We start from the raw sequence: 25,853 nt of genomic DNA on the forward strand, positions 1-25,853 counted from the left end.
AGAGGTAGATAGCCGGGAGATGGGCCTGACTCGAGGCTAGCTCAAGGCTGATTAGCCGACAACAACATCCATTTTGTTGCAGCTAGCTAGTTGCGATGATCCGGAGTTAAAGGTCCAGTGATTCAGTGATTCCGGCAGAAAAACGATATGTTCTGGGTCGAGTAATGCGCTGTGCAGACAGTGCAGACTGGCCGATAATAGTCCAGGCCAGAGCTGGCTGGTAGGTAGTGCAGGCCACGGACAATGGTGAAAAACCGTTAACGGTGGCTAATAGCAAGTAGCTAGTTAGCTGGCTACTCCCCGTCCGGTAGACAGAGAGGTAGATAGCCGGGATATGGGCCTGGCTCGAGGCTAGCTCAAGGCTAACTGGCTTGCTCGGGGGCAGTGGTGATTAGCCAACAGCAACATCCATTTGGTTGCGGCTAGCTAGTTGCGATCCGGTGTTAATGTCCAGTGATTCAGTTATTCCGGCAGAAAATCCGATGTTCTGGGTGAAAACCGCTAACGGTGGCTAATAGCAAGTAGCTAGTTAGCTGGCTAGCTAGTTTCAACTGTAGATTCTAGATAAAAGGTAAGTCAATAATATAATCTGTTCCACATTGAGTGAGGCTGGTTGCAGGAAAGTATATTTAGTAGAAGGATGATAAGTGTGATAGGGAAATATGTATGAAAAATACAAAAAAAATACAAATAACTGGCTATTTACACGGGGACACACATAGTACACGACCGCACTGCTACGCCATCTTGGATCATCATGATCCACTTATGGGAGATTCTGGAGCTGACGCCTGAGACAGGAATAATTATGGGAGATTCTGGAGCGGCGCCTGAGACAGTGTTTTCCGTCAAACTAAATATCACAGTATCTTTCAATAAGGTGTTATATTGAATGTACTGTACAAAAACTTGCAGATTTCACATTTGTATGCACATCTTAAATAACACTGAATTTAAATATTATTTTGCTGATACACTCAAGGAGCAATTCAAACAACCCCCATATTGTTTTTGATACTATTTTGATACTATGCAATACTGTATACAATACACACAGGTTAATATAAGTTGTAAGGCACACCTTTACCTGCACTTTACCTACCCTTTAAAGGTGCACTATGCAGAAATCGCTCCGCCATTTCCTGGTTGCAGTTTATGTGACAAAACAAGCAAGTATAGTGTAGAGAATCATTGTACCTTATAAACCGCTGTGTATTAGATCTTCCATAACCAAACATATTGTATTTTCAGCTGTTTGAAGCTGGTGTACAAAACCGAAACTTGTGAACGGGAAGCATAGAAACAGCGCACATAGAACAGAACTACCACTTCTTAGACTTGCTTTCAATGAGAATGACAGATCTGTAACTTACATTTCTATGTGAATTTGGTCAGGTTGCCCAAAAAGTTACATATTGCAACTTTAAAGGGACTTTTGTACATTGGTCTGCATTTTGCATCATCATGATGATTTGGCCGGTGACACTTTGGTTCTTGAATGTCCAACATCTTGAAAACTTGACTGCTGACATGCAAAACATTTTGGGACTGTATCAACAGTGGACTAATTAACAAAATACCAAAAGATAGTTTTTGAGTGAAAGTTTATTGTGTGTACAAACCTATTCCTAATGCAAATGAAAAGAACATGAACATGCTGTTTGAAAGTAGCCTATTAAGTGCTTCTCCCAAATGGTTAATTATAAGCACATCATTTGCACAAATGTCATGTTGAAGCTAAATGAAAATCCATAGTTCATTAGTTAGTTAAATACATAGTTTATTCACCCTTCAGAGTATATTTTAAAGACACTATACAATTCATCTAAAACGAATCGGACCTAATCTAAACCCTTTTACCTTACAGAGCACTAAATTATAACTCTTTGCCGTGGGCTTAGCGTTGATGTATAGTACAGTACCGAGCCCAGTGATGCTCAGCTGACTCAGCGTTTTATACAATTGGGCGGTAGATTCTTCTAGAGCTACATCAAGCATAAAAGGCAGCACGCCAGTAGGGAGAACAACAGAAATCAAATAACTGTGACCATGAACGGAAAGGTACTGTAATGTGGGGTTCTGATCAAAGTCTGTGCACAGTGCTGAACTGTACGTCACCTGACATTGGAACTATAAATCTAGTATGCATCAGAGCCCATTGCCAATGGAAAATAGATCCTTCATGTGTGTTTTTAGATTCAGAACACTATGATAACTATAGATGACTTATAATGACTTATAATTATAAGCATGGTTGCATTGTTTGATTTTGTCAGGCACATTAAAATGATGTCGAATAATTTCTGAACTGGATCAAATGAATGAGTTTTGCACTTCAAAATCAATTAGATTTCCAGACTTTCATTGCATACTTTCTCTTTCTCCAGATCATCTTCTACGAGGAAAGGAACTTCCAGGGCTGCTCCTATGAGTGCAGCAGCGACTGCTCCGAAGCTCTCCTCCCACCTGAACAGGTGCAACTCCTGCAAGGTGGAGAGTGGCATGTTCATGGTGTACGACCGCCCCAACTACATGGGCCACCAGTACTTCCTGAGGAGGGGAGAGTACCCTGAGTACCAGCACATGATGGGCTTCAACGACTGCATCAGGTCTTGTCGTCATGATCCCCCAGGTAAGCACTTCTGCAGACAGAGCACAACAGAACACAACTATCCACAACCACACCACAATGATCACAACCATACATGCCATACAACCATTTTACACTCCCAAATGGAAGTCTGTCTAAAGTTTTCACACCTCAAATGTAATCTAAAGTCCACATAAAAACACATCCCACGCCATCGGTTGTGTAGATCCAACTATATACCTCGTCCTAAATGAATGAAAAAGAGACGAATTAAACGTGCTGTTCTCATCTTTTTCATTCATTTTAGATTATGCATATTGCATTGTATGCCATCCTATCAACCAAACTCACCCTGTTCAGTTAATAGATGATGAAAAGTGTGATCTTCTTTTCAAAATTGTTTTGGTTGTTGTGGTTTTCCCTTACAGCACAGTGGCCAGTTCAGGATGAAGATCTACGAGAGGGAGAACTTCGGAGGCCAGATGCACGAGGTGATGGACGACTGCGAGTCCATCCAGGAGCGTTACCGCATGTCCGAGATGCAGTCCTGCAATGTGATGGACGGCCACTGGGTCATGTACGAGCAGCCCCAATTCAGAGGCAGGCAGACCTACCTGAGGCCTGGAGAGTACAGGAACACAAGAGAGATGGGAATGGGAAATGATGAAATGAGGTTCCAGTCCATGAGGCGCATTACCGGCGTGCTGCCTTTTAAATGTGCTGCCTTTAAAGGGTGCATTGACTTTTTAATAAAGATTTTAAACCTTTATTTTTTGCAGCAATTTTTTGCCCCAAATTCTATAAACATTATATTTAGTCTTAAAAAACTTAAGACAGTTGGTTGACCCCCTCTACCCTATTCTAGGCACTTGACACTGCCTTGTGTATGGGTGTTTTAGACAAGATTAACTCTTAACACTGGAATTCTGCCAAAATAAGAAATAAGACTACGCCACTTTTTTGTAAAGGAAAGGTCCTCTAATTGAAGCATGGAAATCAGACAAAGGCGCTTAAGTGATTCATTTTTTTGTTTACTTTGAGGAACTCCTACCTAAGCAGGTGCAACTCCTGCAGGGTGGAGAGCAGCTGCTTCATGGTGTACGACCGCTCCAACTTCCAGGGAAACCAGTACTTTGTGAGGAGAGGAGAGTATGGTGACTACCAGCGTATGGGCATTGAAAGCTCAGCTCAGCACATCATACTGTCCTTACTCAGCCATAATCAAGCATGTTGCTGCTACAATAAAAAGAGGAACATTTCACACATAGCACTCACAAATTCAACTCTTAAGAACTTGTGACAACTTGTCACAGGCCTTCACACTACGCAGTGGCATGCCATATTTATCAAACCACTTCCCACTTCCATCTGCCAAAACTGTAACATTACCATAATACAAAACCACAAACTTATCAAATAAAATATTGTGGTAATCATTTCTAAGAGGCATACATATATAACTCCTTATAAGTGCATGTATAATGCTTTATAATACACTTATAGTGCCTTATAATACTCACTATAAGATATAATTTATCGTAGGTAGTTATAGCTTTCTTAAAATACATTACTATAATGCATTATGAGCCCAAAAAGCATCAAGCATTATAGCCCTACCTAAAATGGTCTGTCACAGATGGCTACATAAATATATAACTAATTAACAGCATTAATTTGAACTGAGCATGATTTATAACATCAGCCTTTTGGTATTTAAAACCGGCCATTACCCCTGCTCCAAGAAAACTAGCTAGCTAGCTCGCTCCCTGGATTTGGGGAAGCTGTAGATGGACTAGACTAGCTACAGCTTGTGTTATCTTTAACTCTGCATTGTTGGAAATGGACCCATATTTACATTTACATTTATGTCATCCTTATGTAAGCATTTCACTGTTAGTTCAAAGTTCACACAAGTTCAAATCAAATCAAATCAAATGTTATTGGTCACATGCACGTGTTTATGTTGTCTACGAAGCATGTGACAAATACATTTGATTACATTTAGATTCGTTTTGATTAGACTATTTGAGTGAGTGGCTAGCTAATGTTTGCTAGCTAAATTTCTAGTGGCATGAGGTATTTGCAAATGGCACAACATTGTGTGATTAGCTACGAGCTAGCTAGCTAACAAGCTAGCTAAGGTAGAAATGTCTGAGCTGCTAGCCACCACTGTCTTGTATTTACCCAAGTTAACAGGACTAGGTAGCTAACGTTAGCTAGCAACATATATTTGGAAAAGCTAGGCACCTGCCGACACTTACCTAGCTAGTTAGCTAACTGTTTGCTAGGAAGACAGCTGACTGTGAAGATTGCTAATAGCATTATCTGAAGACATGTCTGATGCTAAACAGATAATTATCAAGCTAGCCGAGTCAAATGAAGCTTTGACCTAAATATAACACTAATAGGTAGCTAGTGCGAAATATGAGTGTTCTTTGGTAGATTTTCACATTCTTGCAATGCTATAATGCATTTTATGCTCTCTGGGCTTATAACATATTATAGGTATTATAAGGATGGATAACTACTTATGAACAATTACGAGATGTTATAGTGAGTATGATAAAACACTTTGTATTATAAGACATTATATATACACTTATAAGGCATTATATGTATGCCTCATAGAAAATATCAACAAATACGTTTTTTACACAGATGACATCTACAAAAACAATAACCTATTTATCATTCAATTTTAATTTAATAAACACATTTTCAAATGTCTCAGAACACTCAAACAATCTAAATTATTTCAACCAATGGGGGTGACTAGATTGCTGTGACTAAAGGAATAGTGAATATCTGGCATAATCAGGAAGTGAGGCATGTCCAGGGGAGAACGAGAGTGGATCCTGAGGGGAATAACAAGCTCACCTTGCCTAAAACACTCACTTACTATTGCTTGACATCAAATTTGGGTAAAATAAACATACTCTTTAAACAAACTACAATTTATAATGGCTCTATAGGGCATTCATAGCCTTTATAAGCACTACACAAGTGCTTCACACATCATCCATAAGCAATGTGGTACTACATAAAGGGTGAGGTTAAAGGATATTCCATCTGGTATTTTGACAAATGTAACCTTTTTACTAAATGTTATATAGCATCACATTGCTAATGAAGGCTTCATTAAGCCTTACAAGTGGTAGTTCATTTGAATGCAAGGTGGATCAATAGCAAGGTCACGTTCAATAGCAAGGTCAGATTTAATAGCAAGGTTGGGCTCAATAGCAAGGTGAGGTTCAAATGGATAAACTACAGTATGTGACAGTGACAACAATGGATATTTCTCAATATATGCAAATATTGAGAAATGCAAATTGGAGCACGGAACGGTTGGAGTGTGAGTCCAAATCAGAGTATGTGAAAAGGGAATGGACTATGGCTGTGAGTGTGTTGATAGGACAACAGACAATGGATAATGGACTAACTCCAGGCTGTTTGGCAATAAGGACGAAGTGGTTGAAGCAGAAATAGGCTATATAGACCACTAAACTCAAGTACTGATATATAATAGCTTTCATTACTTGCAACAAATGGTTGACCAATTTGTATTCATGATTACATTTGTATTCAGAATTAAAGTATCAACTGAACTGATTTCCAATCAATGTTCAATACTGCAAATTGGTTTTCCATTTCACTCAGGGAATTAGAGTTTTTGGAGTTAGTGAACCTGCCACCAATGATTAACTGAAAACAAAGCCAGCCATAATGTTGTCTACCTGTACATGACATGTGTAATAATTTACAGGAAATACTTTCATTTAGCCTGTTTTGACTTTGAAATAAAAAACATATTCCCAGTCAATCAATCACTTATCACTGAACATCTAAAGATCTACTGTTGTTTTCAGTGATTTTTCTGACAGGGCATGTCAGTGCGTTAAATTGAGAGGCAATGCACAGTACCATATCTTACCAGCCTCTCATAACATGGAGTTTGCTCTCTCAAATCACTCATGTGTTCCCAAATATTAGGTATTTTTCTTCCAGCACTAAATTATGTGCATAATGTTATGTTTTTATAATAATATTATACAGTAGATGGGTGCCATTTGAGGTAAATTATCATAATTGGACCAGAGAATTTTCTTTTTTCTCTGTCATTCAAACAGCAACAATCCAAAAATTGACCCCACCTCACAAATGCACACAATGGTGAGTAATAAAGGATTTAGCTGGGAACCACTGTGTAAAGGGGGCCCCTATCCCATTATGACAACTCAGTACTTTTCACAATGGAGCTGGGGGTTCTTTTGATGTTAAGCCAGGTATAAAAGTACCCAAGGACGGAGCATAAGCTATAGACTTTCAGGCCAAGTATCACCCTATATCCATAGGCTACCCAAAGAGTCACCATGACCATGGGAAAGGTAAGCCAACCTACAGCATCGCACCACTGAAGAAACAATCAAAATTGCAGTTGATTTTGAATTTTGAACTTGTCGTATTACTGTTTGGAGTCAATATTGTTGTTTATTTTGCCCTTCAGATCATCTTCTACGAGGACAGGAACTTCCAGGGCCGTTCCTATGAGACCAGCTCCGACTGCCCTGAGTTGACCTCCTACCTGAGCAGGTGCAACTCCTGCAGAAGGTGGAGAGCGGCTGCTTCATGGTGTACGACCGCTCCAACTTCCAGGGAAACCAGTACTTTGTGAGGAGAGGAGAGTATGGTGACTACCAGCGTATGGGCATGTCCGACTGCATTAGGTCCTGCCGAAACATCCCCATGGTAAATAAACAACTAATTGATATGTGTCTGTTATCACTGGTATTAGTTTAGATTGGATAAAATAGTTATAATTGGAATAACATTTTATAATAAAATATTTGTCAACATTTTGCAATTATTCTAATGGCTTTGGTTGTTTCCCCTTACAGCACAGTGGCCAGTTCAGGATGAGGATCTACGAGAGGGAGAACTTCGGAGGCCAGATGCACGAGATGATGGACGACTGTGAGAACATGATGGATCGTTACCGTATGTCCGACTGCCAGTCCTGCAACGTGATGGACGGCCACTGGCTCATGTATGAGCAGCCCAACTACAGAGGCAGGCAGATGTACCTGAGGCCTGGGGAGTACAGAAACTTCAGCAACATGGGGGGAAGCATGGGCAACATGAGATGGCAGTCTATGAGGCGTATCATGGATTCTTGTTAATTCACTGTTTGACGTGAATATTAGGTTTGTAATAAAGGCTTGTATAAAAGCATCCATCTCAAATTCAATTGACTCAATGTTTCAGGTAATTTGAATATTTTAATACAAAATAATGTTACATACAATCTATTCCCAAGAAAATCTGCATGCAATCTATAACAAAATGATGATCACTGATTCTTCTTGTGGTTCCAAAACAGCAGCAATGGTATATTTTCTCCACCACATAATTTATATGTTCATCTTCAAACCATCTGTATACTTACAAGACCATACCAATCATACCCAGATAACATTTAATATATATGTAATATTCAAACTCAATGTCAACATACAGTAATGCTTCAAGTTACTCTAAAATCATCTCCCTCTCATAACACTGAAAACTCTTCTACATAGAGGTCATCAGTAGCCTAGCGGTTAGAGCGTTGGGCTGGTAACCAAATGGTTGCTGGTTTGAGTACCCGAGAGGACAAGTAAGGCTTTTAACCCTAATTTGCTCCAGCAGTGCTATGCTACTATGGCTGACCCTGTAAAATATCACATTTCCCTGCACCTATCTGGTGTATGTGACAATAAAACATATCTATTTTTTCTTTACAATTAGAAATAATTTGCAGTATGTCTGTGAGCCTTTTTCTGAGTTAACCAAAACTCTACTAGTTGACGCCACTAGTAGGTTCCTTCCTCATTAATAGTTTGGCATGGAAGTGTACAGTGGCCTGCAGGTCCAAGGCCTCCATATAGCCAGGCCAGTTTCTTATTGAATTGGCCCAAGGCCTAAATTCCAGCAGTGCATGTTTTCAAATGGCCAGGGGTTGTTAGCTCCAATGTCCCATAATATTCCAACCAAAATAAACATCAGGTTCTGTCCTTTAGTTAATTTTTTATAGTTTTGTTATTTAGAAATCATAAAACTTGTGCATGAAGAGTTCTTTTTCTTTTTTTGTAATTTGAAAAAATATGACTTTCGTGGTGACGCTGAGAGAAGGCAAACACCTAAAGCACGAAATACATAGAGAATCTGACTTCTGATAGACTGCCGATAGGTACGTATCATAGTAGGAGGCCGTCCCTTCTCTTTCTAGAACCAAAAACATACCTGCTGCGTACCGACGAACCTACCCGCTTCTACTTGTAGAAGCACAATGCTCCTCAGTGGCCGAGCAACTTGACTTTGAGCCAATCAGAGAGCACAAAGTGGGGGAGCCGAGAGGAGTGACAACAAAAAGGAAATAATATGTTGTGCTAGCTAGCGAATGACATGCTAACAGTTGGGATTATGGAGAGTGAATTAAATTGTTTCTTTGTCATCTTGCTAGCTAGTTATCTAGCTCTGGCCATCTGGCTAGTATCACCAAGGGCATTCTACAACAATAGCAACATTATTGCAGCTAGCTAGCTAATTAGCCAACATTGGATACCTACAAAACAAAATACATAGGGACTAGCATTACCAAACTAAGCTTAAGAATGCAACACTACTCCTACCTTCTAGTTTGGAGTATTTTAACAAGACTGATGGCTTCAAAGTCTGTTCGGTGTGAACACAAAGAGATTGACTGCCAACACTCTGTTCAGAGGTGCTAAGTACTCTCGGCAAGCAAACGTCTGTCAATCTTACTGGTGTGTGGGATCAACTGGGAACTCATTGTAGTTGTAGAAAATTATGACTCCATAGAGAGTCATTTTCTTAGGACCTTTTTTTTTTTTTCATGCTTTTGACTACAGAGCATGTGGACATTGGTATCAGTGGCGGTCAGTGCCGTTTAAGATGAGGGAGGACAAAAACTTTTTTTCATGAGCATGGCCTTATTTCTATTACAGCATATTGGATGACTGTCATTCATATTCCATTCACCCAGTTCAATGTAAAAGTGATAGGTTTAGGCTACTACATGATACCAAAATGTTCCCTATACCCATCATGAGGTTGCTACAACCTAGCCTATAAATTAAAGTTTACAACGTAGGTGCACACAGGTCGAGAGAAAAATTTGAGGTGACAGACAGTGACACATGGACAGACAGTGACACATCCAATATCGCCTTGCACACTCTTGCCTGCATCTAGCTGATATAGGGTGTAATCATTAGTCCAACAGTTGCAAACAAGAGTTTTACATAATTTAGCAGACGCTCTTATCCAGAGCGACTTACAAATTGGTGCATTCAACTTATGATAGCCAGTGGGACAACCACCTTTTTTAAATGTATTTTTTATGGGGGGTGGGAGAAGAAGGATTACTTTATACTATTCCAGGTATTCCTTAAAGAGGTAGGGTTTCAAGTGTCTCCGGAAGGTGGTCAGTGACTCTGCTGTCCTGGCGTCGTGGGGGAGCTTGTTCCACCATTGGGGTGCCAGAGCAGCGAATAGCTTTGACTGGGCTGAGCGGGAACTGTGCTTCCGTAGAGGTAGGGGAGCTAGCAGGCCAGAGGTGGATGAACGTAGTGCCCTCGTTTGGGTGTAGGGTCTGATCAGAGCCTGAAGGTAAGGAGGTGCCGTTCCCCTCACAGCTCCGTAGGTAAGCACCATGGTCTTGCAGTAGATGCGAGCCTCAACTGGAAGCCAGTGGAGTGTGCAGAGGAGCGGGGTGACATGAGAGAACTTGGGAAGGTTGAACACCAGACGGGCTGCAGCGTTCTGGATAAGTTGTAGTGGTTTAATGGCACAGGAAGGGAGCCCAGCCAACAGCGAGTTGCAGTAATCCAGACGGGAGATGACAAGTGCCTGGATTAGGACCTGTGCCGCTTTCTGTGTAAGGTAGGGTCATACTCTGCAAATGTTGTAGAGCATGAACCTACAGGATCGGGTCACCGCTTTGATGTTAGCGGAGAACGACAGGGTGTTGTCCAGGGTCACGCCAAGGTTCTTTGCACTCTGGGAGGAGGACACAATGGAGTTGTCAACCGTGATGGCGAGATCATGGAGCGGGCAGTCCTTCCCCGGGAGGAAGAGCAGCTCCGTCTTGCCGAGGAGTTCAGCTTGAGGTGGTGATCCGACATCCACACTGATATGTCTGCCAGACATGCAGAGATGCGATTCGCCACCTGGTTATCAGAAGAAAATTAATTGTGTGTCGTCTGCGTAGCAATCTTTGAGTCAACTACTCACCACATGTTATGCACTGCAGTGCTAGCTAGCTGTATCTTATGCTTTCAGTACTATATTAATTATCTGATCCTTTGATTGGATGAACAACATGTCAGTTCAACCTATCAGAGCTCTTGCAGCATGGAGGATGTCCTCCGGAAGTTGTCATAATTACTGTGTAAATCTATAGAAGGGGGGTGAGAACCATGAGCCTCCCTAGGTTTTGTTTTGAAGTCAATGTACTCAGAGGAGGACGGAAGCTAGCTGTCCTCCGGCTACACCATGGTGCTACCCTACAGAGTGCTGTTGAGGCTACTATAGACCTTCATTGCAAAATAGTGTGTTTTAATCAATTTATATTTTTATGAAATTCACTGAGGAGGATGGTCCTCCCCTTCCTGCTCTGAGGAGCCTCCACTGATTGTTTTAGTGCTGAAGATAATGAATATGAGGTTCCATAGTGGTTAAGTGCCTCTTCAAGAACCTAATAAAGATTCAAATACACTCTTTTGTTAGAAAGAATGTTGTTTGTGACTTATAAACACAGAAACTAATTTGTTACTTATAACCCCCATTTCTTGAGGGTAGATAGGATAGTTTCCTACAAAGAAATTAACTTCGCATTGGATTTTGTATTGGAATATGCCACTTACTGTAGATCTAAAGAAAATGTAATACTAACAGAGGAAATGAACATGCATTATATAAATCTTTACGTTTAAATGTTCATGTTATTTATCCACTCACCATCGTTTAGTAACTTCACTTATTTTCTTTGTTTAGACACATACTAGTATTACAACATTTGAGGGATTAAGCCTATAGAACATCTCACAATAGGAGGGTTTGAAGCCAACAAAACCGAAAAAGACAGAGAGTTTATTATGCTGACCCCATAGCAATGAATGGTGTAAATACGCAACGTATAAAAGGTCGACTGCAACACTAAATGAACACAAACATCCCCATGGGAGACAGTTTGTAATGGCTCTAAATACAACATGTAGATTAGAAAGATAATGGATACAAACAACAGTTCAATTGTAATACATTTACATTTACATTTTAGTCATTTAGCAGATGCTCTTATCCAGAGCGACTTACAGTTAGTGAGAGTGCATACATTATTTTTTATTTTTCATACTGGCCCTGGGGAAACGAACCCACAACCCTGGCATTGCAAACGCCATGCTTCTACCAACTGAGCTACATCCCTGCCGGCCATTCCCTCCCTACCCTGGACAACACTGGGCCAATTGTGCGCCGCCCATGGGTCTCCCGGTCGCGGCCGGCCATGACAGAGCTACGACAGAAGTTAGAAAAGTATTGGATCTGCATACAGCATGATCTTACCTGACAAAGTTGTCATCTCTGCAGGGGAAAACAGTGATAGAGCAGATGTTTTGGTCAGTGTTTGCTTGACTTCTGACACAGATCTGCAAGGGCTGTTGTTTACTTTACCTCTCTGATCCAGATCTGCAAGGGCTGTTGTTTACTTGAGTTCTGACCCAGACCTGCAAGGGCTGTTGTTTACTTGACCTCTGACCCAGATCTGCAAGGGCTGTTGTTTACTTGACCTCTGACCCAGATCTGCAAGGGCTGTTGTTTACTTGACCTCTGACCCAGATCTGCAAGGGCTGTTGTTTACTTGACTGACCCAGACCTGCAAGAGCTGTTGTTTACTTGACTGACCCAGATCTGCAAGGGCTGTTGTTTACTTGAGTTCTGACCCAGATCTGCAAGGGCTGTTGTTTACTTGACCTCTGACCCAGATCTGCAAGGGCTGTTGTTTACTTTACCTCTGACCCAGATCTGCAAGGGCTGTTGTTTACTTGACCACTGACCCAGACCTGCAAGGGCTGTTGATTGGCCAACACCAGCTACTGCTTACCTAACCGGCCTTGCAGTGGCATTCCCTCACGTATGTACAAATGCTTCAACTATTTTGATACCTCTATTTGCTGAGTTTAACATTTCACATAGCAGGGACACCATTTAAAGCAGAATTGTGGGTAGTATGGCCATCGCATGAGATGCATAAAAAATATGATTACAGAAACATATTAAATTAGAGCAGGGCTGTTCAATTTTGGTTTTATGAAAACGTCACAATGTAGAGGACCTGAGGAAGTAACACAAGGCACATTGAATATATAAACATTTTTAATGACTTGACATTGGATAAATGACTCAATTATATGTTTTACAGTGTTTTTATGTTAAATCCATGCCATCAAATTTTTCCTTCAAATCAAATCAAATCAAAGTGTATTTGCCACATGCGCCGAATACAACAGGTGTAGACATTACCGTGAAATGCTTACTTACAGCCCTTAACCAACAATGCAATTATTTTTTTATAAAAAAGTAAAATAAAACAACAACAACAAAAAAGTGTTGAGAAAAAAAGAGCAGAAGTCAAATTAAATAACAGTAGGGAGGCTATATACAGGGGGGTACCGGTGCAGAGTCAATGTGCGGGGGCACAGGCTAGTTGAGGTAATATGTACATGTGGGTAGAGTTAAAGTGACTATGCATAAATAATTAACAGAGTAGCAGCAGCGTAAAAAGATGGGGTGGGGGGGGGGGCAGTGCAAATAGTCTGGGTAGCCATGATTAGCTGTTCAGGAGTCTTATGGCTTGGGGGTAGAAGCTGTTGAGAAGCCTTTTTTAGACCTAGACTTGGCGCTCCGGTACCACTTGCCGTGCGGTAGCAGAGAGAACAGTCTATGACTAAGGTGGCTGGAGTCTTTGAGAATTTTGAGGGCCTTCCTCTGACACCGCCTAGTATAGAGGTCCTGGATGGCATGAAGCTTGGCCCTAGTGATGTACTGGGCCGTACGCACTACGCTCTGTAGTGCCTTGCGGTCGGAGGCCGAGCAGTTGCCATACCAGGCGGTGATGCAACCAGTCAGGATGCTCTCGATGGTGCAGCTGTATAACTTTTTGAGGATCTGAGGACCCATGCCAAATCTTTTCAGTCTCCTGAGGGGGAATAGGCTTTGTCGTGCCCTCTTCACGACTGTCTTGGTGTGTTTGGACCATGATAGTTAATTGGTGATGTGGACACCAAGGAACTTGAAGCTCTCAACCTGTTCCACAACAGCCCCGTGGCCGATGAGAATGGGGGGTGTGCTCAGTCCTCTTTTTTTCCCTGTAGTCCACAATCATCTCCTTTGTCTTGGTCACATTGAGGGAGAGGTTGTTATCCCTATAGGCTGTCTCATCGTTGTCGGTGATCAGGCCTACCACTGTTGTGTTGTCCGAAAACTTGATGGTGTTGGAGTCGTGCCTGGTCATGCAGTCATGGGTGAACAGGCAGTACAGGAGTGGACCCCTGAGGGGCCCCCGTGTTGAGGATCAGTGTGGCAGATGTGTTGTTACCTACCCTTACCTGACGGGGGGCGGCCCGTCAGGAAGTCCAGGATCCAGTTGCAGAGGGAGATGTTTAGTCCGGGGTCCTTAACTTAGTGATGAGCTTTGAGGGCACTATGGTGTTGAACGCTGAGCTGTAGTCAATGAATAGCATTCTCACGTAGGTGTTCCTTTTGTCCAGGTGGGAAAGGGAGTGTGGAGTGCAATAGAGATTGCTTGAAACATGTTGGTATTACAGACTCAGTCAGGGACAGGTTGAAAATGTTATTGAAGACACTTGCCAGTTGGTCAGCGCATGCTCAGAGTACACGTCCTGGTAATCCGTCTGGCCCTGCGGCCTTGTGAATGTTGACCTGTTTAAAGGTCTTACTCACATCGGCTATGGAGAGCGTGATCACACAGTCGTCTGGAACAGCTGATGCTCTCATGCATGCTTCAGTGTTGCTTGCCTCGAGCGAGCATAGAAGTGATTTAGCTCGTCTGGTAGGCTTGTGTCACTGGGCAGCTCGCGGCTGTGCTTCTCTTTGTAGTCTGTAATAGGTTGCAAGCCCTGCCACATCCGACGAAAGCGCCGGTGTAGTACGTTCAATCTTAGTCCTGTATTGACGCTTTGCCTGTTTGATGGTTCGTCGGAGGGCATAGGGGGATTTCTTATAAGTGTCCGGGTTAGAGTCCTGCTCCTTAAAAGAGGCAGCTCTACCCTTTAGCTCAGTGCGGATGTTGCCTGTAATCCATGGCTTCTGGTTGGGGTATGTACGTACGGTCACTGTGGGGGATGACGTCATCGATGCACTTATTCAATGCCATTGGAAAATTCCCCGGAACATATTCAAGTCTGTGTTAGCAAAACAGTCCTGTAGCTTAGCTTCTGCGTCATCTGACCACTTCTTTATTGACCGAGTCACTGGTGCTTCCTGCTTTAGTTTTTGCTTGTAAGCAGGAATCAGGAGGATAGAGTTATGGTCAGATTTGCCAAATGGAGGGCGAGGGAGAGCTTTGTATGCGTCTCTGTGTGTGGAGTAAAGGTGGTCTAGAGTTTTTTTCCCTCTGGTTGCACATTTAACATGCTGGTAGAAATTAGGTAGAACGGATTTAAGTTTCACAGAGCCAAGACGAAGATTGGTGACATGGAGTGATTTCCATTTCTAAAAGTTCAATAAAGAACTCCCCCAAAATGTACTGTGTACTTTGTTTTCTATAAAATGTGTTGGGGTACATGCAGGAAAACATAATTTCCACTACTATAATGTTTTAACCTGGATTGGTACACAAAACTGGACACATGTATTACTCAGATTGGTCTGCCATTTCTATACCAGCTTACTCAGTTTAATTTCTTCACATAGAAATAGAATTGTGTATCCCAATCAAACCACAATCTAGTCTAAAACAACATAGTTCTAATCATCAAGAGATGATCACTCATCTACAATACATTTTATGATTACAATCATCCTAACATAAGAAGCCTTTCTTGAAAAGGAAAAAATACTTACTTTGTTGACCACCAAAGACAAAAATACATTGCAGTGTTCACAGCATTCTCCCGAAAAAAAAACACTGACGTGTTAAAAGTCAAAACATTTACATGACAATACTGCAGTTTGTCCATGGATTATAAAAGAGAGCACATCCCGATCCGTGCTGAGTGCCAGTGAGACCAAAGTTGACCTTCACAATGGGAAAGGTAAGGCTGTTTTTTATGCTATGCATATGTGGTGCCCCTGCATTCCTCCATAGATTATTCAATATTATTATAATGAATGAATGATTATTCAAAATCAATAAAAGGGGATGAGATTAATGAAAGGTAATGTGTGCCTCTTATCAGGAATTTTTGTCTGTACAATAATTCTAAATAATTCTAAATCTTGGGGCTCACTGCTGGGGAAGATATCTGGTGTTACACTAAAAAAACACCTAAACTGATCTGTTTTTAGATAATTTTCTATGAAGACAGGAACTTCCAGGGTCACTCTTATGAGTGCGGTGGAGAATGCTCTGACCTCCATGCCCACTTCAGCCGCTGCAACTCCATCAGGGTGGAGAGCGGCAACTGGATGGTGTACGAGAGGCCCAGCTACATGGGCTATCAGTACTTCCTGAAGGAAGGCGAGTTCTCCGACTACCAGCGTTGGATGGGCTTCAATGACTGTGTCAGGTCCTGCCGTATGATCCCCCAGGTAAGCGACAGATTAAGGAAGAGGTTAAAGAGATACCGTTAACTCTGAAGTATTGGAGGGACTCTAAAGTATTACAGGGCCTTTTGGGCCTTTGTAGTTTGATCCCATGAAATCAACTGCTGGACTCTGAGCAGCGGAGGCTGGTGGAGGGAGAAATGGGGAGGACAGGCTCATTATCCTCCCCATTTCTCCCTCCACCAGCCTCCACTGACTCTGTTGGACGTATTCTACTGCTAAATAGTACGAATGTTTTCTGAGCTAGGCTAGACATGATTGTCATCCCAATAACGTTCCTCTCTGTCTCCACAGCATCAAGGATCTCACCGTATGAGAATCTTCGAGCGCTCTGAGTTCAGAGGACAGATGATGGAATTGACGGACGACTGCCCCAACCTCTACGAGCGCTTCCATTACAACGATATCTACTCCTGCAACCTGATGGAGGGCTCCTGGCTCTTCATGAGCACCCCAACTACAGGGGGCGCCAGTACCTGCTGACCCCTGGAGAGTACAGGAGATACAATGAGTGGGGGAAGCATGAGCGCCAGGGTGGGCTCCATCAGACGTATTACTATGTAAGAAGCTGAATGTACGACTGTTGAATGAATGACCGTGGGAAATCATGTTGAAATAAATCCATCCACACTAGCCGCCTTTTTTCTCTCCTGCCTTTGTATTTTAAACCCCAGAGGACATAATGAATATGCAAATGTATCTGTTAGGTTGGTTGAACTTTAAAAAGTTTTTACCATGAATTAACACCCATATTACCATGGTTTAAACGGAGTGAAACTGTGGAGTGAAACAACACCAATCGACCTAGAATAGATTGCTACCCTAAATACCTCACATCAAATGCTTGTATTTATTGGTTGCCATCTTTTGTGTACGAGAGCACCATTCACACGAATACAGGCTGTTTGCGACAATCTGAGAATTATATGACGTGAAGACCCTACATATTTTGCTTTGCACTCACATTTGTGTAATGTGTTACAGATGTAGGATCTTAATTTGATCACCCTGTTTCAGGAGAACTTTCCTGCAACGCAGAAAATTTCAAACTTGTAGTGTAGTTAAGGTTTCAAAAAGGCTTCTGAAGTTTGTCATTTCCACTTTGAAATTACGAAAAATTTATCAACTCCTACAAAAATGTTAATTAATTATAATCCACATGATAATTCACATTTCCTGTTGCTGCAGGATTATTTTCCTGCTGTACCAAACTGGCTCAAGTTAAGATCCTACATCTGTACTCAGCAGAATTTGCTAATATTTTCATTCTTGATACAATAGGGAAACGTCTGGGCAACTCATAGTCAGCACTATTGATTGAAGAACTTGAGTTACAGAAAGGGAATTGATTATGTTGCAACATTGCAACATGAAAATATGCATCTGATAATGTTTACATTGTATTTATGAACCGTCTTCCATGTTGTAATGGCTGGAATGAAATCAATGGAATGGTCCCAAACACATGGAAACAATGTGTTTAACTCCGTTCCATTGATTCCATTCCAGCCATTATAATGAGCCTGTCCTCCTATAGCTCCTCCTACCAGCCTCCTCTACCATGCATATGTGTAGATTTATTGTTATACAATGCCATTAAAGAGCATGATACTGTAATACTCAATATTGAATACAAATCACTCTGTGTTCTGTGGATGAATCTAGATGCCCCTGTTCACCGTTTGACAGAAAGAGACACATAATGTTTGGTTGAACATGCAGATTTATTGAGAACTTTTAGTTGTTGGACTCAGTGATTCTTCTGAGGGATCCGATCCTGGGGCTCAGGCCACCCCAGTCGCTGGGTCTGCGGTACTCACCAGGCTTCAGGTAGTACTGTCTGCCCTTATAGTTGGGCTGGTCGTACATGAGCCAATGGCCGTCCATCACGTTGCAGGAGTTGATGTCGGACATGCGGAAGCGGTCCTGGACATTGGGACAGTCGTCGTTCAGCTCCTGCATCTGGCCACTCATGTCGGGGCGATCGTACAACCTCATCCTGTAGGAGCCGCGGTGCTACAGGACAAGGACATTTAGATGAAAGGGGTTTTTAGATTAAAATGATGGTCAATCATTAACGAGACAATATAGCAAAAGGAAGTAGGGCCCAAAACTGAGCCTTGAGGAACACCTTTACCAAGTTCAAGAAGTTTTAATTGATGCTCTTCTATAAAAACACATTGCAATGTGAGCGTAGCCCTGTGTTTGAGACATCTACACTGGGTTTACCATGGGGATCATGCGGCAGGACCTGATACAGTCATTGATGCCAATCATGCGCTGGTTGTCATTGTATTCTCCCCTCCTCAGGAAGTACTGGTGGCCAGTGTAGTTGGGCCTCGTAGACCATGAACATGCCACTCTCCACCTTGATGGAGTTGCAGCGGTTGAAGTAGGAGTGCAGGTCGGCACAGTCGCTCATGCACTCATGGTGCCGACCCTGGAAGTTCCTGTCCTCATAGAAGATGATCTGCAAAGGGGAGTGTAGACATTTTAAAGCATAATTTGGTCATTGTTTAAAAAAAAGTTTTTTTATCATACATCTACTGATATATTTTTTCCATTTCGTAATCATTATATGGTGGATAAAAGTAAATGTTTGGTGTTTTTTCCCGTTATACTATAAAACTGCCTTATAGTAATATGAATGCAAGTGGATGTCTGGCTTACCTTTCCCATTGTCATGGTTGTGTGTGGGGCAGATAGACACTCAATGGTCACTCTCTCTGTGCCTCTGTCCTTTTTATAAAAGCAGCTGTGTGATTGCGCAGCATAAAGTATTGTCATTCAAATAATGATCTGGAGTTAGCACACAAATCTGTTTATATATAGCCATGCCTTACTGTGTGATGAGTTATTGTTGTTGGCCAGTTTTCACATGTTCATCACTATTGACAGAAAACACTACTGTATACTGGAGACCCGGGGCATGGCTGGGCTTAGCATCAGCAAAACAAATCAATGAGACATTTAGCATATCATTGTCATTCACCAACACGGTCCGTTTCAATTGTGTCCTTTTATGCACAATTATGCATATGTATCAGCATATAAAATGCCCTTCTTGGATTGAATCCGTGAGACTTTCAAGTGAGCCACAGAATATGTTTCTTATTTCTAGATGTAGGGATGCACTCTGAAAACGCTGATGTTACCGTAATTATGTAATGAACGGTTGTTTGGCCCCGTTGTTATTTTCTATACTTAAAGATCTGTGTTCTGTGGGCAAACAAAATCTCTGGCCATATGAATATGCATATATGTAATCATATATCATGTTTACATACATAATGGCCAACAATATTGCCATGATGTCATTAGTAAGAAAAAAAGAAGTAAAAAACTGTGGTAATTCACTTTGAGAGGAAATACTTAATTTTCAAACTGATCCGGAATTTAAAATAAAAGTCAATGTTATACCGCATGTCAGTGAACGCTTACGTGATGAGTAACCTTGTCGGAGACCTGAAGACTTGCGTTAGCTCCACAAACTAAAGCCTAGGCTTTAGCTCAGTGGGCAAACACATTCTTGTGGTGCGCAGGGGACCCAGATATGAATGCCAGTCAGTCACAGAGGCAGCATCATGTCAGTATTATGTAATTGAGAAAGTTAACAATAGCACTACCTAAGCATCTAGGAAAAACCATCAGGGACATTAGGATTACTGATACCAATTTATTGTGTGAAAAAAGGCGTACAGGAGACACTTGATCAGGATTGGTTTGTCATTGAAGGTCCTTTTCTTAATAGGTCCTTTTCATTAGAAGTCCATGAGATGCTTGATGGAACCGATCCTGGGGCTCATGCCTCCCCAGTCGCTGTATCTACGATCCTGGCCGGTCCTCAGGTAGTACTGCTGCCCCTTTAGTTGGGTTGGTCGTACATAATTCAGTGGCCATCCATCACGTTGCAGGAGTTGAAGTCGGACATGCAGAAGCGGTCCATGCAGTTGGGGCAGTCGTCATCCAGCTCCGTCATCTGGCCGGCCATGTCATGGTGTTCGTACATTCTGAAGCTGACACGGTGCTGTGAGGAATGACAGAGTCACGTCACTCAACCCAATTTCTACATGTCATCAACATAGCCAGAATAAATGCAGCTTGTTGAGTGATGATCAACACATTATTTAACTAGATGTAGATTAGAACCTACAATTGTCAGATAGGTAATTTACACAAATAGTGAACTATAATGGCCCAGGACAAGAACCCTGTGATACTCCAGTACCGTTTTATAGAATTACCAATACATAGCACAAGATTACCGGTGTACAGGCCTACTCATGTTCTGGTATCAAACTCCATACCATGGGGATCATGCGGCAGGACCTGACACAGTCGTTCATGCCCATCATACGCTGGTAGTCGGAGTACTCTCCCCTCCTCAGGAAGTACTGGTGGCCCATGTAGTTGGGACGATCGTAGATCATGAAGCAGCCGCTCTCCACTCTGATGTACTGGCAGCGGTTGAAGTAGGAGTGCAGGTCAGCACAGTCGCCCATGCATAACCGTGGGAAGTAGGGGTGCTGAGGGTTCTGCAGCACACCCTGAAAAATCGGAATAAAAAAATACAAAATACATATACAGTACCTAGACACACCCACTCATTCAAGTTTTTATTTTTTATTTTTCCATTTTCTATTTGTCATTTTTCAAATAGCCACCCTTTGCCTTGATGACAGCTTTGCACACTCTTGGCATTCTCTCAACCAGCTTCACCTGGAATGCTTTTCCAACAGTCTTGAAGGAGTTCCCACATATGCTGAGCACTTATTGGCTGCTTTTCCTTCACTCTGCGGTCCAACTCATCCCAAACCATCTCAATTGGGTTGAGGTCGAGTGATTGTGGAGGCCAGGTCATCTGATGCAGCACTCCATCACTCTCCTACTTGGTCAAATAGCCCTTACACAGCCTGGAGGTGTGTTGGGTCATTGTCCTGTTGAAAAACAAATGATAGTCCCACTAGCGCAAACCAGATGGGATGGCGTATCACTGCATAATGCTGTGGTAGCCATGCTGGTTAAGTGTGCCTTGAATTCTAAATAAATCACAGACAATATCACCAGCAAAGCACCATCACACCTCCTCCTCCATGCTTCACGGTGGGAACCACACATCTGTTCACCTACTCTGCGTCTTACAAAGACACATCATTTGGAACCAGAAATCTCAAATTTGGACTCATCAGACTAAACAACAAATTTCCACCGGTCTAATGTCCATTGCTCGTGTTTCTTGGCTCAAGCAATTCTCTTCTTCTTATTGGTGTCCTTTTGTAGTGGGTTCTTTGAAGCAATTCGACCACAAAGGCCTGATTCACACAGTCTCCTCTGAACAGTTGATGTTGAGATGTGTCTGTTACTTGAACTCCGTGGAGCATTTATTTGTGCTGCAATTTCTGAGGCTGGAAACTCTAATGAACTTATCCTCTGCAGCAGAGGTAACTCTGGGTCTTCCTTTCCTGTGGTGGTCCTCATGAGAGCCAGTTTCATCATAACGCTTGATGGTTTTTGCGACTGCATTTGAAGAAACTTTCAAAGTTCTTGGAATTGTCCGTATTGACTGACCTTCATGTCTTAAAGTAATGATGGACTGTCGTTTCTCTTTGCTTATTTGAGCTGTTCTTGCCATAATATGGACTTGGTCTTTTACCAAATACGGCTATCTTCTGTATACCCACCCTACCTTGTCACAACACAACTGATTGGCTCAAACGCATTAAGAAGGAAATAGATTCCACAAATTAACTTTTAACAAGGCACACCTGTTAATTGAAATGCATTCCAGGTGATTACCTCATGAAGCTGGTTGAGAGAATGCCAAGATTGTGCAAAGCTGTCATCAAGGCAAAGGGGTGGCTATTTGAAGAATCTCAAATATAAAATATATTTTGATTTGTTTAACACTTTTTTGGTTACTACATGATTCCATATGTGTTATTTCATAGTTTTGATGTCTTCACTATTATTCTACAATGTGAAAATAGTAAAAATAAAGAAAAACCCTTTCTCAACAAAACAAAAATAATGTTCGGTACTAGAATTGTTGTTACGTGTCTGACGTGATTGAGAGGATCAAGTCTGTATCAGTGCAGCCCCGCCGCCAAGGGCAACGAGCCTGGTCCACTTCCTCATTCTTTGCTATACCTCTCATGCTGCACAGACGTTAGGGAGTTTTTTCCTAGCCACCGTGCTTTTACATCTGCACTATCTCCACCCGGCACAGCCAGAAGAGGACTGGCCACCCCTCAGAGCCTGGTTCCTCTCTTGGTTTCTTCCTAGGTTCCTGCCTTTCTATGGATTTTTTCCCTAGCCATCGTGCTTTTACATCTGCATTGCTTGCTCTTTGGGGGTTTTTTAGGCTGGGTTTCTGTATAGCACTTTGTGACATCTGCTGATGTAAAAGGGCTTTATAAATACATTTGATTGATTGATTGATTGTTAACACTTGAATAATGCAACATGGAAATGTAGACATTTTGAAACGTTTTTGTTGTTGCGGTATCGTTTTGGTATTTCGATTATCGCAATACTAAACTTGGTATCAGTATCGAAAGTCAAAATTCTGGTATCGCGACAAAACTACATTAATGACATAATCAAGTATTATACTTTTTATGTTACTTTAGTAGTAGGCCTTTTGTACACTGTCTGGTTGAATTCAGATTATTGATATTTGATGTGATCTATTTTTGTACTCTGCAAACAGATATTGTTACAGGTTTTGCTTATACAATATTTTTCTACTCAGAAATGCATATACTGTACACTGAACAAAAATATAAACGCAACATGTAAAGTGTTTCATGAGCTGAACTGAAAAATCCCATTAGTGTTCCGTGTAGCTCAGTTGGTAGAGCATGGCGCTTGCAATGCCAGGGTTGTGGGTTCGTTTCCCACAGGGGGCCAGTATGAAAATGTATGCACTCACTAACTGTAAGTCGCTCTGGATAAGAGCGTCTGCTAAATGACTAAAATTATATGCACAAAAAGCTTATTTAGCTCAAATTTTGTGCACAAATTTGTTAGTGAGCATTTCTCCTTTGCCAAGATAATCCATCCACCTGACAGGTGTGGCATATCAAGAAGCTGATTAAACAGCATGATCATTACACAGATGCACCTTGTGCTGGGGGACAATAAAAGGCCACTTTTTGTCACACAACGCAATGCCACAGATGCGTCAAGTTTTGAGGAGCATGCAATTGGCATGCTGACTGCAGAAATGTCAACCAGAGCTGTTGCCAGAGGATGTAATGTTAATTTCTCTACGCATAAGCTGCCTCCAACTTCATTTTAGAATTTGGCAGTATGTCCAACTGGCCTCACAACGTGTAACCACGCCAGCCCAGGACCTCCACATCCGGCTTCTTCACCTGCTTGAGATCATCATCTATTTCTGTCTGTAATAATGGCCTTTGTGGGGAAAAACTCATTCTGATTGGCTGGGCCTAGGCTCCTAGTGGGTGAGTCTATGCCCACCCATGGCTGCACCCCTGCCCAGTCATGTGAAATCCATAGATTAGGGCATATTTAATTTATTTCAATGGAATAGATTTCCTTATATGAACTGTAACTCAGTAAAATTATTGCATGTTGCGTTTATAGTTGTGTTCAGTATACATAACTGGAACATAACAGATCTAACCAGACATAGAAAATGTTAGATTTATTATAGAACAATCTTGTAAGTAACAATATGATTCATACCACAATTACAATATTTTAAATTCTGACAGCACTTTAAGCTAAGTTTGATAGCACTTTTAGGTGGTCCTTAAACATTACTAATAAAAGTGTAATTGTATTGATAAAAGCCATGATGACAATGTAGGCCCATCTATAGCACCTTGAAGTAATTGTAATATATTATTTTATATACTGACATTAACATTTGCTTCTATATACTTTGACTGACAGGGCCTAGTAACCAATAGGATTTATGTTATATGGCATAAGGTGGAAGCTTCCACCAGCAGGTATGAAAAGAGCTTCGGATCTCTGTTTTCTTATTTTACTCCTTTCTAGTTGGGCTTTGTTCTGGGACCTTCCTTTCTAATATGGGCTTTGTTCTGGGACCTTCCTTTCTAATATAGGCTTTGTTCTGGGACCTTCCTTTCTAGTATGAGCTTTGTACTGGGATCTTCCTTTCTAGTATGGGCTTTGTACTGGGATCTTCCTTTCTAGTATGGGCTTTGTTTTGGGACCTTCCTTTCTAGTATGGGCTTTGTTCTGGGACCTTCCTTTCTGTATGGGCTTTGTTCTGGGACCTCCTTTCTAGTATTGGCTTTGTTCTGGGACCTTCCTTTCTAGTGGGCTTTGTTCTGGGACCTTCCTTTCTAGTGGGCTTTGTTCTGGACCTTCCTTTCTAGTGTGGGCTTTGTTCTGGGACCTTCCTTTCTAGTATTGGCTTTGTTCTAGGACCTTCCTTTCTAGTATGGGCTTTGTTTTGGTACCTTCCTTTCTAGTATGGGCTTTGTTCTGGGACCTTCCTTTCTAGTATGGGCTTTGTTCTGGGACCTTCCTTTCCCTAGTATTGGCTTTGTTCTAGGACCTTCCTTTCTAGTATGGGCTTTGTTTTGGTAACTTCCTTTCTAGTATGGGCTTTGTTCTGGGACCTTCCTTTCCTAGTATGGGCTTTGTTCTGGGACCTTCCTTTCTAGTATGGGCTTTGTTCTGGGACCTTCCTTTCTAGTATGGGCTTTGTTCTGGGACCTTGCTTTCCTAGTATGGGCTTTGTTCTGGGACCTTCCTTTCTAGTATGGGCTTTGTTCTGGGACCTTCCTTTCTAGTATGGGCTTTGTTCTGGGACCTTCCTTTCTAGTATGGGCTTTGTTCTGGGACCTTCCTTTCTAGTATGGGCTTTGTTTTGGGACCTTCCTTTCTAGTGGGCTTTGTTTTGGGACCTTCTTCTGGTTGGGAACTTTGCCAACGAGGAGGCAAGTTTCAACTGTGTGCCCTTTTTTGACCCAGTGACTCTGTGTCAAAGAAGCATGAAAGAGTGAGTGAGCTAGAAACTTGATCCTGAACATGGTCTGCTTTGTCATAATTCACCACTTTAATGTTAAATGTGCAACACAGAGAAACACCATTAAACAGCCCATTTCAGGTACATTCTTAAGGTGTATTTCAAATATATATTTACATCCTCTTATGTAGGCCTATTTGCAGTATATTACATTATGATTTATGCCTACTTGAGGATATAACATTTGCCTCTTGCTCAATGTGTTGAGATTTGTCCTCCATTTAAGTTAAAGGCACAAACATAGACCCCAAATATCATAAAGGTCACCAATTAAATCAATCAGTTAATCAGAAACAGTGAAATGGAAATATCAACAGCAAGTTTAATTTAAACAATAGTTTTATTGACTGGTCAGAGTGGAGAAGATGTTGGGCCTAAAGTCGGTGATCC

General features: G+C 41.8%; 5 pseudogenes; 3 read left to right on the plus strand and 2 right to left on the minus strand.

Moving 5' to 3' along the window:
- Positions 1 to 1,367: 1,367 nt before the first annotated feature.
- Positions 1,368 to 5,449, plus strand: LOC123483972 (annotated as a pseudogene).
- A 1,418-nt stretch (positions 5,450 to 6,867) lies between these two features.
- LOC123483980 lies at positions 6,868 to 7,835 on the plus strand (annotated as a pseudogene).
- Positions 7,836 to 15,871: 8,036 nt separating this feature from the next.
- Positions 15,872 to 17,068, plus strand: LOC121583425 (annotated as a pseudogene).
- Positions 17,069 to 18,110: 1,042 nt separating this feature from the next.
- Positions 18,111 to 19,135, minus strand: LOC123483967 (annotated as a pseudogene).
- A 1,061-nt stretch (positions 19,136 to 20,196) lies between these two features.
- Positions 20,197 to 20,937, minus strand: LOC121583572 (annotated as a pseudogene).
- Between the last annotated feature and the right edge of the window lie 4,916 nt (positions 20,938 to 25,853).

The sequence above is a fragment of the Coregonus clupeaformis genome, unplaced genomic scaffold, assembly GCF_020615455.1.
Source record: "Coregonus clupeaformis isolate EN_2021a unplaced genomic scaffold, ASM2061545v1 scaf0174, whole genome shotgun sequence".
Taxonomy (NCBI): domain Eukaryota; kingdom Metazoa; phylum Chordata; class Actinopteri; order Salmoniformes; family Salmonidae; genus Coregonus; species Coregonus clupeaformis.